The sequence below is a fragment of the Trichosurus vulpecula genome, chromosome 8 (genome assembly GCF_011100635.1).
Source record: "Trichosurus vulpecula isolate mTriVul1 chromosome 8, mTriVul1.pri, whole genome shotgun sequence".
Classification (NCBI taxonomy): domain Eukaryota; kingdom Metazoa; phylum Chordata; class Mammalia; order Diprotodontia; family Phalangeridae; genus Trichosurus; species Trichosurus vulpecula.
The window spans coordinates 115,910,498-115,921,618 of record NC_050580.1 but is presented as its reverse complement, the minus strand read 5'-3'; positions in this window follow the sequence as shown (position 1 = coordinate 115,921,618).

Here is an 11,121-nt window from a genome sequence, read left to right as displayed (position 1 = left end):
ATGTGGTTTTGAAGATTTGTTTGGATTTTCACCATAACTGTATCTCTTAATCTTGATACATTTTTTGGATGTATTAAGATTAGGTAGAACTTTCTGAATTTAGTTGGTAGAAAGAATAGTGCAAAGTTATTGCCATTCTCTGTGTTAAAATGCTTAACTTATTCTAAGATATATTCAATGTGTACTATCCATTTCATATTCTTAGAAAGGAAGCTAAATAAGACCAATGAAATAAGACCTTATGAAATTTAGGATTGGCAGTATTGTACAAGTCTGGAGAGAAATGAATTTCATATTCAGAGTGTAACTGAACCAATCTTTTACATTTACAGAAGGCTAAAGTCATGTTAAACATCCATTAAGAGAACATTTGGTCCAAAGAAGAGTCTTATTAAATAACTTTGGCCTTTTGGTGAAAAAGCCAATAACTTGTTACCAACTATTTCAACTTTTTTTTTATAAGTGTGACTGCTTAAACTTTAAGGCTCTGTTTACAAGTCAAATGTGATGTATCTTTCAAATATTTGTTATACACAACCATTTTGTTTTTTCACTGTTTTCAAAAAGGAGCAAAATTTGTATACTCTTTGCATTTTTTATGAGTTAATAAAAATATATGACACATCTTTTGCTTTAAAATGAATACATTTTTAGAACAAAATTCATTTTGCAGTTTAGTTTAAGAAACTACATTTTAAAATTAATATTATCCCATTGCATGCCCAGTGGGTTTATGGTGAATTAGATATCATCGTAGTTACTGCTACCACAGCAAGAACATAATTATGGAAATTAATGAGTTAGAATGTAAATAATGTAATGATTTTTTCTGTTGGTATATTGACTTTTTACATGGGAAGATTTGGGCTGAAATGATTCAACTATTACATGCTATCATGGTAAACAATGAATACAGAGTAATGTTGATATAATTTTGTTTCATTTCAGATACCAAAAGCAACCACTTCTTTTTTGTGGAAGATTTTTAGGTGAACTTTTTTTTTTTGAAAACTTACATGTTTCTAGAACTGTGGAAATTCGTGAACTTCCTATATTCTCTCACTTTCATCCTTCCAATTTATAAATCCATAAACACATCTACTTAAGTCTATCTCTCCTGGTCCTACTTCTACCCTGAATGTAACCAAATGAAAGCCTTCAGGATTGTTGGGGGTTTAGACCAGTACCTAAGAGTAAGTATAATGCCAACTACAAGAACACAAGACTTTGAGAATTTCTGCTGTCCGAGGAATTAAATGGTGAGATCACAGTGAACAAATATCCAAGTACATCCATATATAATCACAAGTAGGTTTGGTGCCATGGGATTCTAGGATTCTAGAGGTTCCTTAGTTCATCCCCTCATTTGACAGATGAGAAAGCTAAGACCTAGACCCTTAGTTAAAGGATATCTGCCTGAGGCGGAACAAGTACCAAGTGCCAAAACCAGAATTTATCTCCAGTTCTTCTCATTCCAAATGTACCAGTGCTACTTTCCAAGGCTTGTAAAGACCATAAATCCTTAACAGGTAACAAAAGAAACTTAATTCTTGGTTAGTTTTCATTTTCATTCCCAAACTCTATTGCCCATTTTTCTCAAATGCTGTTTCCCTTGATTCTTCTGCCCTCCTGCCCTACTCATTGGCCATTATTTTCCTCATTTGCAGTGATCTGGATCAGCCCTAAGAGCTGGTTGCCTTGCAACCCCTTCTTCTAGATTTACCCAAACCACTTTATATAAATGGGGGAAGAAGCAGAAGGGGCATGGCAGCTTGTCAAATAGACGCTCCTCTATTTCCCTATTGTTACCTTGATACCTTCTTTCTTAAAAGAAGCTGTTTTTTATATTAGGATAATGAAAAGAGTACCATAAAATCCTTCTCAGTATTTGAGATTATTTTATTAGTTCTCACTAATTTAATATTGTATCAACTCTAGGCATAGGATTTAAATTATTTGTAAAATTAAAAAGAAAATGGAGATGCTTGATGCCCTCTGAAATACGGCCCTTCTGGTTCTAGATCTAGGAACCTATTATCAAGTAACCAAACATATTAGCACCTTCTGTGTGCAAAGCACCAAGGTAGGAACTGGGTAAGATAAAAAGTTTGGCCAAGACATATTCTCTATCATCATGGAACTTACTATTCTAGTAGGTGATATGAACATAAATAATACAAAATAGTACATAATATATTGGGCCCAAACAAAGTACTTTGTAGGATCCAAACAGGAAGAAAGAATCCTTGCCAACTGGGTTAGGAATAGTTCAGGAAAGGCTTTAGAAGAAGTGAATTTTGAATTGGGTTTTAAAGAATGGACAAATACGTAACAAATGGTGCAGATGGGATGACTACAATGTCCAGGCATAAGGAACAGCATTAGCAAAAGCCCAGAGGTAGTAGGCACAGGGTGAGTTTGGAGGACAGAATAGTACTATTTAATCAGAACATAGAGTACAAATTAAAGAATAATATTCGTTAAAACTGCAATGGTGCAGTGTGGCTAGATTGTAATGGGCCTTGTATGTCAAGCAGAGGTATTTGAAAAGTACTTCCTAGTCAGTAAAAAGCCACTCAAGCTTTTGGAACAGGGAAATGAAATGATCCGACATATGCCTTTGGGAGATTGGGTGGCAGAGGTGTAAAGAGGATGGATTTGAGTGGGAAGGGACTGGAGGTGAGAAGACCTATTGGGTTATTGTAACAGGCCCAATAGGTGGTAATAAGGACCCGTACTGGGGTGATGGTTGTAAAAATAGAGAAGTGGCATGTGTGAACAATATTTTAGAGGTGGAATCCATCAGGTTTTAGTGACGGATTGTGTTCAAAAGATAATACCTAGGTTCTAAACATGAGTGAGTAGAAGATGCTGCCTCTGACAGAAATAATGAAGTTCTGCGAGGAAGAAAGAACTGGGTTCAAGGGGCAAAATGATAAACTCAGTTTTGGATGTGGATTTTGAGATGCCAGTGGGAAATCTGAGTGCAGATATCCTGTGGGCTCTGAGAGATCTGGGTCTGGGACTCAGCAAAGAAGTCAGGAGTAGATATGTAGATGTAGCCTAGAGGGGGGAATTAAATGAGTGAATGAGATTGTTAAGAAAGAGAGTAGAGACAGGAGTGGAGGGAAATCAAGCATTTATCAAGTGTCTACTGTATGTCAGACAATTATTTTTAGATGTTAGGAATACAATGACAAAAATAAGTTTGCATTCAAGGAATGTATATTCTTATTAGGGTGAGGGGGGAAGGACATTGGAGTATGTCCACTTTATCAAGAGTTAAAGTGATTCTAAGAGTAGATATAAGCCATCTAATCTAACCCTACCTACCATTTTGTTTTTACAGCTAGTACTCTTGAAGAAGTCTAGAGTTCATAGAATGTCTAAAAATCTCTAGCTTCGATATTTCCTCTGCCTATTTTATATTGTAGATGGGCACATGTATCAGTAAAGCAATAATAACAATGTAGATGATAATTGTCAAAATGCCTGTTCTGTATCACAAAATATACGAAACTCTCCACATAGAAGGTAGAAGAAGTAAACCATTGATTCAGACACCAGAGAACTGTATCCCACAAGCCATTTATCCAATCTATCAGAGCAGTAAAATATTCAATATGTAATATCACTACATGGAGCTTCAACATCTCAAAACCTCTCTGACCCCCTGCTGGGGTCTTCCAAAAAATAAGCTCACAGTACAACTAAGTCAGCCTGTTCAGCTCTTATCAGGATGGTGGCCATTAGCAGCCATAACTGCTCTTGTGCTCACTCTCACTCACTCTCTCTCTCTCTCTCTCTCCCTCTCTCCATTTCCTGTGACATAACTTCCTTTTCCCATCAGGAAGCCCTTCCTACCACACGTGACTTAGGCTTCCTGTGAGGTAAGCAGGTCACATGGCCTATTAATGGGTGGGAAAGATCTTCAAATCTAAATTGCTACTACGGCACACCAATATCTATAACCTAGTTAATATTAGCCAAGTCTCAAACTTAACCACATGGGATGTTCCTGCCTACTGAATAAGTTTATCAAGTTTTGTTTCTCAATACCCAATTAAAATTGAAAACTAAACTCAAGTGAAAATATGATGGATCCTTGCTCCACACTTAATTCCCATAATTTTTATTGTTAAACCAGTTACACCAGTTCAATTTTCTATCAATGGACATTTATTAAGTTATTACTATATGTTAGGCACTGTGTTAAGTATTAAGGTTACAAAAACAAAGGTCAAAAAGAAAAACAGAGCCTTCCCTCAAAAGAAGCTTACATATTAATAAGGAAATCGATATGTAAACAAATAGGTACATACAGAGGAGAAGGAAGGTAACCTTAGAGGCAAAGACTCCTGTGGCTGGAGGGATCAGGAAGGCCTTCTGCTGAAGGAAGCTGAGTCCTTACAGAAGCCAAGGATGTCAAGGCAAGGGAGACAGCTAGTTCAAAGGATGTCCCATTGCATGTGAGAAACTGCAAGCAGGCCAGGATTACTGGACTGTAGAATGTATAAGGAAAAGTAAGGTGTGAGAAGACCGGAAAGGTAGGAAGAAACCAGGTTGTGAGAAGCCTTAAATGCTAAACACAGGACTTTATATTCCATCTTGAAGGTAATGAGGAACCACAAGTTGATTGAGTAGGGGTGGGGGGAGGGGCGCCTTTCAGAAAATCACTGGCATCTATCTAACAGATGGTTCGGAGCAGAGATGTTTGAGATTACTTGGACTCTTGAAATGGTGCAGGCATGAGCTGAGGCTGTGGCCGTGTGAATGAAGGAAGAGAGAGGGACCTATACGAGAGATATTGTCAAAGTGGAAACTATGAGCTGTTAATAGTTGAGGAGAGAATGTTAATCCAAACTTTAGGCTTGAACTTTAAGGTTAAGTTTAAACTTTAAAGTTTAGACCCTAGGTATGACCCAGTTTCTCACAGAGCCAGTTAATAGAGAAAGCTAACAAAAAAAAAAGGAATGAAGATGAAGAAAAAGGAAAATGCCTTCCTTTTGAACCAACAGCAGATAGTTTGGAGTTGCAAATGTAAGTAATGTTTAAAATTAAGAAGGGTAATCAGGGTGGGAGCCAGAAGACAAGGGGTTCTAATCCAGCCTAGCTACTTTCTGGCTCTGTGGTGTTGCAGGGTCATTTCAGTTGTGCCTGACTCTTCATGACCCCATTGGGAGTTTTCTTAGCAGAGATACTGGGAGTGATTTGCCATTTCCTTCTCCAGCTCATTTCACAGATGGGGAAGCTGAGGCAAACAGGGTTAAGCGACTTGCCCAGGGTCACACGGCTAGTAAGTGTCTGAGGCCAGATTTGAACTCAAGAAGGTGAGATGGGTCTTCTCGACTTCAGACCTGGCTTCCTAGCTTCCCCTTGACTCTGTGAGCCTGGACAGGCTTCTCTATCGTAATGTGTTAAATGACAGTTTGAAGTTAGATGGTTTCTGAAGCACCTTCTAGATATAAAATTCTGTTTCTAATGAAGAAAATGGAAGTCTGACAGAGAGAATGATATCCAACAGATTCTTGCTCTGCTTTAAGATATAGTGGATGGAGGAACTGGATACGCTTCTTGTTACCTCCTGTGTTATCTTGAGCCATTCAGGGCAACCAGGGAGCTCAGTGGATAGAATGCTGGGCCTGGAGTCAAGAAGACCCGAGTTCAAATTCCACCTCAGACACTAACTGTAATCCTGAGCAAATTGTTTAACCTCTGCCTCAGTTTCCTCATCTCTGAAATAGGGATAATAATAGCACCCGCATCTCCCAAAGTTGTTGTGAGAATCAAAGGAGATAATACTTGTAAAGTGTCTGGCACATAATAAGTGCTATATAAATATTAGCTATTATTATTATTATTATCAGAACTCTCTGATTTCAGTTCCTTCTCTGTTAAATGAGCGTATTAGACTAGCTAATCTCTCAAGTTCCTCCCCGCTCAAAATCCCATTAACAGTTATAGGAGACTTGTTTTTTCTTCCACATTGGCTATAAAGGTTACCTTTCTTAGGTTTACATTATGTTATTAAATAGACCAGCCCAAACAAGTTGTACTTTTGTACAAAGTTGTGGTTTAGAATGGAGTTCTTAACCTTTTTTGGATCACGAACCCCTTTGGCAGTCTGATAAAGCCTATGGTCTCTTTCTTAGAATAATGTTTTTAAGTGCATAAAGTAAAATGCTAAGGATTACAAAGGGAATTTATTTTTATACAAATATATATATATTACACAATTATATATTTTAAAATTTTTATATTTTATATATAAAATATACATATTTTACACAAATATATACAATCATTTTTATATACAGTTAACCAAAATTTTTTTTAGAAAATTTATGTACCTGAACTGGTCCAACCCTCCTTATTTTACAGATAAGGAAATTAAACCCAGAAAGATGAATAATTTGTTCAAGGGCACACAGGTAGCAAGGAACAGAACCAGTATATGACCCTAGGTCCTCTGACTACAAAGCCAAGGCTTTCTCCACTACATTTCATGATTTCTCCATGAGCTGAAACTACCATAGCCATCACTAGCATAGTGTGACTGGGGCTTTGCCCTAGGGTGCCAAAATTGAGAGAGTAATGATGGTGCTTTGACTGTTTCACAACTGAAATTAGCACCTGGTTAGCACGAATAATTAGCCCAGTGGACACGGTGAGCAACCTGTTCTATCCTCCTGGGGTGGCCTCTTTGCCACTTAGTGTACCAGAGCCTCAGTTTAAATTGTACCGTTTGGGATACTGTCTTCCCTGTTCCCCACCACCACCCCCTGCCTCCCCTTACCCAAACTGAAGCTGCTTTGCACCCCACCCCCAACCCCCAAGCATGTAGTGCTTGCCTCAAGGGATAAGATTTGCTTGTATCAGATCTATTTAGTAGCAGACCTGAACTTCTGATGTTCAGAAATGTTAGATAGTTTGCATAATTTTACAAAAGAAAAGAAGAGAAAAATATCTTAACAGGGGTTCTTGGGGTTTGTGAACCCATCTCTTAAAATATTTTGAAAACTGCATTTCAAAATAATCAGTTTCCTTATTTTATGCATTTAAAATCATTATTCTCAGAAGAGGTTGATGGTAGCACCTCCAGAGTACAAAAGGGGTCTGTGATAACCAAAAGGTTAAGTACCACAATCTCAATCAACTAGCATTTATTGACCACCTACTATGTGCTGAACGCTAAAGACATTATACTAAGCTCTGAACTAAGGAAAGATTAATGTAATTCCCCCCTCCTATATCAACTGAGAGTGATTATTGAAAATTACTGCATACGTGACATACTTCAAAAAATAGTTTCAGGGTGTTTGAAATATGCTAATATTTAATTATGTAGATAAGATCATTTAATGGAATAAGCTGGCTAGGAAAATAAAAACTATCTTCACTCATTGCTCTTCAGCCTTCTTTAAGGTCCAGGGATAATGATCAATCAACCAACATTTATTAGGCTCCTACTATGTGCCTGTATATAGATATATAGAGTAGCACAGATATTCAAGTGAAGCTCATGTAGTTGGGACCATCCTTGCTTCCCAAATATCCAAATGTATAGAATTTACCTTTCCTCCTTTACAAGTAACATTAAGACCAACTTCTCAGTTTTGCTTTAAAATGTCAAAGAACTGTGATTTCATCAGCGTGGATAGTCCCTCCACTGAAGTGGACTACAACCCTAGCAAAGACTCTGTGAGGTTCTCTGGGAGAGCAACCCATCACCCAACAGGTACCCTGGTGATGAAACTTCTAAACTAGCCAAGTCAGTCCTCAACCCACGGTTTGTTATTTGACTCCTACTTAAAGCCTTTTCAGCATAGTAGGACCTGCCAGGACTTGGGACAGCCTCCAAGAACCCAAGGTTACCACCATACCACTTGGCAATCCACCTAAGGAGGATTTTTAAGAGATTTTTTAAAAAGTTTTTCTTTTAACAAAATCTTTTTCAGTGTTATGAAAAAGAGTATAACATGTATTAAGTACCCACTGTGTACATTTTGCTGGTTTGGGTACAATGATCAACTGAAGCTTAAAGAAGAGAAATTCCCCAGGATCAATGACAAACACTGGCCAGGTGACCCTGGGAACACAACTTAACTCTCGGTGTCCCCCTAGCATTGATAGAGGGAATTTTCTCACTGGGTACCCCCTACATAGAGGAAGTCCCAGGTCTTAGAATAGATTTTGTATATCATCGCAGTGAGGAACTTCATTTAGCAAAGCAGATCGGTTTTAGAGAGCTGCCTGGGGTACTTAGATGCTCAGTGACTCAGCCATGTGTCTGAGGCAGAACTGGAACTGAGGTCTTCCTGATGCTGAGAGTAATTTTATTTAGGACAATATAGTCATACATACATACATGCATGTACATGTGTGTATAAACATATATACACATATGTGGTATAGGTATATATATACATAATCCACACGTGTGTGTGTATGTAGAGAGAGATGCACACGAACTCATTCAGAAACCTTCAGATATGGTGGTGGCAGGGAATCCAAAGGAGATATAGATGGATATAGATATAGATAGATAGATATACGTAGATCCCTCACTTTCCTTTATTCACTCTGATACCCTCAAATATGGTGGTGGCAAGGAATTCAAAGAACATCCTTTGATTAGGAATCCTTATATGTGTGTTGTTGAGACCACTTTCACCCGCATTAGCTTATCTGATCACAATAAGCCTGTGAAACCTGAGACTCAGGGTAAGTGATTAGCTCAAAGGTCACCTGAGGCAGAGGAGTGGAGGAACAAGATTTAAAACCCATGTTTTCTGGCTCCTAGAGGACTGACCTCAGACCCAGGGTCACAAAGTAAGTACATTTCAGAGGTAGGATTCAAGCAGGTCACTCCTTATTCCAAACCCATCACTTTTCCCCACTCTAGTGAATTATACTGTCTTTGACTCTCCTTCCTTAGTCCAGGCCTCAATCGTTCTTGATGAATCTAGAGAGGCAGAGAATCTCAGAGCTAGAAAAGACTTTATAAGATGGTGTATCAGCAAGGCAGTAATCACAGTATAGATAATTGTCAAAATGCCTATGTGGCTCTGTGTTGCAAAATATACGAAACTCTCCACATAGAAGGTAGAAGAGGTAAACCATTTATTCAGACACCAAATAACCAGACCCCGAAACCAATAGGTCTGCAAAGTCACAGCAGGCTAACCTTCTGCCCCCTGCTGGGGACTTCCCACCAACAAGCAAACTTACAGCACAGCTATGACACGTCTGCTCTCTTTCCCTCAGCTCTAACTGTTGTAACTGCTCTCTCAGCATGTCCTGTGACACAATTTCCTTTTCTTCTCAGCAAGCTCCTCCCACCACACGTGACTTAGGCTTCCTGTGACTAAGCAGGTCACATGGCCTCTTAATGAATGGGAAAGATCTTCAAATCTAAATTGCTATTACAGATGGGTCCAGTTCAAACTCAGACCTTTTACTTTTAAAGGAGGAAAAAGGCACAGAAACACCATATTCAGACAACTATTTAGTGGTACAGCCTGAACTTGAACCCAAATCTCCTGGGCCCCAGTCTTTGTGGTATAACTTAAACGTTCATTCTTTTTGTCAATCCTGAGCAATACAGGCAAAGCCCTATTCTCTCTCTCTCTCTCTGCTGCTTTGGCCACTTCCACCCAATTTCTGAAACCCTCCAGTGGCTTCCTTTCAACCTAAATATCAGGAACTATACTCTCAAGTTCTAGGTCCCTTTCTATATCCCCTAAGTTGAGCTCATTTCCCTTATTTTCCATTTTCTAACTCCAGCAGCTAGATGGCACAAGAGATAGAGTATTAGACCTGGAGTCACAAAGAGCCCAGTTCAAATGTGGTTTCAGACATTTAATAGCTGCGTGGTCCAGAGCAAGTCACTTAACTTCTGTATGCCTCATTTTCCTCATCTGTAAAATGGGGAATAATAGCATCTCTTATAATAGATCCCAGGATCATTGTAAGGATCAAGTAAGATAATATTTTAAAGGGTTTAGCACACTGCCTGGAACAAAGTAGGTGATTAATAAATACTTGTTCACCCTAGTCCACCCACTCACTTCTGCAAGTACTCTCTACTTGGCACATTGATTCGTCTACCCTGATTATTCACCTACCTTGCTCTTCTGAGCTTTCTCTCATGCCACACTCCAGGTCTGGACTGCCCTCACCAAATCCCTTATTTCCTGGAATAGAAACCACTTCTAAAATCCTATGCACTTCCCAAGAGTCTTCTTGAATAAGTGGAAAAAACATTTCTGATTTTGTCCAACCCACAACGCTGCTGGTGAATTATCAATAGAGGATAAATGCTGTAATTTTTTTTGTATGATGCAAATGCATCTTTCAATTTCTGTTTCACTGTTAGTACTTTCCTTGTTTTTTTTTTTTTAGTAGCAAGGAGAGTGATGTTCTTTTAGCTTATTTCAAGTAGCCTCTAGCATGATACCACATACACACAGGGGCAAGCATCTTCTTGTTTTGGTTTTTGTAAGGTAAGCAGTAATGACAGCATCTCTGGAAGTAGGCATATTCTGCTCATCTTGATAAGTTATGGAAGTTTGTTCCTTGTCCCGGAATAGAACTTCCTTAAGAGACAGAGGTGCCACAAGTCTTCTCTAGCTATTGCCTAATCAGTAATCCATTTTTTCATCATGCAATTCTTTGAATAATGTTGTGTAATTTTGAGCAAGTCACTTGATCTAGCCTCGGTATCCTCATCTGTAAAATGAAAGGCTGAGAATAAGATGTTGTAAGATTTCTTCCAGCTCCAGAATGCTATAATTTGATTTATTTGTGTGTTAACTACGTGAATTTATCTGTGATCTCTAGATCAAAACTGAATTTTCCATTTTTTCCTCTTTTTCAATTCAAACCATCTTATCGAAAAGTTAACCATAGCAAATATGAAGGCAACAATTTTCAAAGCCATGTAAGGAGGACAGGTGTATCTTCTGCCATTTCTAGACAATTCTTCTACCACCATGCCTCCAAAAAAATCCCTAAATGAACAAAAAAAATTGATTCTTTTGAAGTATGTGGAATCTGTTTGTGCCACCCCGTTCCTCGTCTTTGTGGTTGCCATTTATGAGCCTCTGAATCACTTCCCCA